Source organism: Aotus nancymaae, unplaced genomic scaffold (genome assembly GCF_030222135.1).
Source record: "Aotus nancymaae isolate 86718 unplaced genomic scaffold, 86718_ANA_hifiasm-v0.15.2.pri h1tg000016l, whole genome shotgun sequence".
Classification (NCBI taxonomy): Eukaryota; Metazoa; Chordata; class Mammalia; order Primates; family Aotidae; genus Aotus; species Aotus nancymaae.
This window is the reverse complement of record NW_026988428.1, coordinates 32287781-32290652: the sequence shown is the minus strand read 5'-3', so window position 1 is coordinate 32290652 and position 2872 is coordinate 32287781. Positions and strand designations below refer to the sequence as shown.

The 2872-nt window shown below is 43.5% G+C and overlaps 1 pseudogene; it reads left to right on the top strand.

Annotated features, from left to right (window-relative positions):
• Positions 1-1193: 1193 nt before the first annotated feature.
• On the top strand, positions 1194-2102 carry LOC105709387 (olfactory receptor 8S1-like; annotated as a pseudogene).
• Positions 2103-2872: the final 770 nt, after the last annotated feature.

Here is a 2872-nt window from a genome sequence, read left to right as displayed (position 1 = left end):
ATTTTCCTCTTTTAGGAATCAAGGAAGAGGTCTATAAACAATAAGAATTTTCAAACTCCTAACTTCATAATTCTTACACTGACATTCAAACTTACTAGTCTGGACCTCTGGATTTGAAAAAGCTTTTCTTTAATTCTGTGCTGCTTATTGTTAAACTGGGTAAGAAATGCAAGTAGTGTGGACTGAATGCCTCAGAATGGCATTATTGCTGGGTGGTGTTTGGATAAACAATGAGAGAGAAACCGTAAGTCCTTTGAGAATTGAATGTGCCTGTTTCGCAGTATGAACGCAAAAGACAGAGCGGAATAGGAAGGGCCAAAATGGTGTAGTCGGTAGTGCTGAAGAGTTCTCCTGAGTCTGTGATTTAATCTGGGCTGTCAGTGCAGAGTAGAAAAAAAAGATCATGCTTTAGAGTTAGCAGGTAGTTTATGTTTATAAATGCGTGAAGATATAGACAAGATCTGAATCTGAACAGTTCACATATAAACTACGTTTAAACGGGGCATGGAGATTATGACTGGAGTATGTTCCCATATTGACCAACGGTTTCTCATGATCAGTTACAGAGCATCGGAGGTCTCTCTGTGCTGCCTTCTCTCTCATTATTTCCCTTTCTCCATACTCTGCAGCTCTCCAACCATGGTCCCTTTTCACTTTCCATGACTGACCTCACTTAAGAATTTATTTAAAAAGTAAAAGTCATTGGATGGAAATTGCTTCCTCTCCAACACCAAATCTGCCAGCTTCCTAATGTCTGAAGGATGATGTAAACACGCTCCCACCTAAGGCTGTGCTCTACTCCTGCTCTCACACTCTCAGAGATGCCATTTCTACAATTTTTATCTTATTTTTCCTTCAATCTCTCCCTCTCTATTAGATCATTATCAATAGTTTACAAACGCTCCCTAGTAGCCTTAATAATAAAACAACAGCAACAATAAGCTCTGAAACATTAAAGAAAGAACATAAAGGTGGAAAGAGAGTGGATCTAAGGTTGGGGTTCTGCAGGAAAGATTATCATGGGTTTAGGAAATCTAGGGGCAGCGTACTTTATCATTTCTGCACATGAATGTTTGGGTAAGCAGGAAACTTTGTGAATAGAAAAGAGGGTTAAAACATTTAGGTATTTGTTAGGCATAAGAAAAGGTTTCACTCAATTTATTTATCTCATTCCAAAGAAAATACTGAAGGCAATGAGAAACCACAGTGTTGTCCCCGAGTTTGTCCTTCTTGGGCTGTCTGCTGGCCGCCAGACGCAGGCTCTGCTCTTTGTGCTGTTCCTGGTGATTTACCTCCTGACCGTCATAGGGAACCTGCTGCTGGTGCTGGTGATCAGTGCTGATTCTTGCCTCCACACACCCATGTACTTCTTCCTGGGACAATTGTCCTTCTTGGATCTCTGCCATTCCTCTGTCACTGTACCTAAAATGTTGGAGAATCTCCTGTCTGAGAAGAAAACCATCTCAGTAGAGGACTGCATGGCTCAGGTCTTCTTCGTGTTTGCCACTGGGGGCACTGAATCCTGCCTGCTTGCTGTAATGGCCTATGACCGCTATGTTGCCATCAGCTCTCCTCTGCTCTATGGCCAAGTGATGAACAGACGGCTGCGTGCAGGGCTGGTAGGGGGGCTCATGGGGTTTGGCTTTTCTGGATTCCCTCATCAATATCCTTGTAGCTCTCAATTTAGACTTCCGTGAGGCTCAAAATATCCACCACTTCAGCTGTGAGCTGCCCTCTCTCTACCCTTTGTCTTGCTCTGATGTGTCTGCAAGTTTTACCACCCTGCTCTGCTCCAGCTTTCTGCATTTCTTTGGAAATTTTCTCATGATATTTACGTTTGCATTTTGTCCACCATCCTGAGGATCAGCTCCACCACAGGCAGAAGCAAAGCCTTCTCCACCTGCTCCTCCCACCTCACTGCAGTGATTTTCTTTTATGGCTCCGGATTACTCCACTATCTCATGCCAAATTCAGGGTCCATTCCAGAGTTGATCTTCTTGCAGTACAGTGTGATCACTCCCATGCTGAATCCCCTCATCTACAGCCTGAAGAACAGGGAAGTGAAGGCAGCTATGAGAAGAACATTGAGAAAATATTTCTAGTGTTTCAATAGACTTATGAAGTCAGAATGACAAGGGAACGGGATAGATCTGCAGTAAGCAGTGCCTGGATACTAAGAGAATTCATTGATGTCAAGATCTCCAAGGTCCTTTTCTGAAAAATACTTAAGAAAAGGTGGAAAATTATTTTCATGGGATGATACCAGTTCAGTCCTAGTCAGAGGAAGATGGATAAGATAAACCTCTTACTTAGCAATTTTTTCTTACAAAGATGTGTATGTATTATCCACAGTATGGTAAACATTGTTATCATCTGCTCAGCTTACCTCTACCATTCCTCTAATAACTGAACTCCACAGTTCAATATGCTTCCAAGAGACACTGTTAATCACGGAATCCCCAAATCCTCTCCACCCTCACCTCCCCACCACCCTCCCCTGCCCTCCCCCATCATTATTCACTCATTCTTGCTGGCACAGTGGCTGGTCCGGAAAAGGGCACATAGTCAATGCCAGATCATTTACTCTTCTTAGGATTGTTTCTTTCCTTTGAGAAAGCCTCTCTCGGTTGCCCAGGCTGGAGTACAGTGGCAAAGTCTCAGCTCACTGCAACCTCTACCTCCCGGCTCTAAACGATTCTCCTGCCTCAGCCTCCCGAGTAGCTGGGACTACTGTCTTAGGAATTTTAATCTTGAGGAGAGAGTCAGAGATCAGCCTTTCTGTATGCAGCACTCTGACAGCCTATGCAAGTGCCCCTGCTGATAAGATCACTAGAGTTATCCCAGATTCTGTTCTTTCAAGGCCAGATTTATA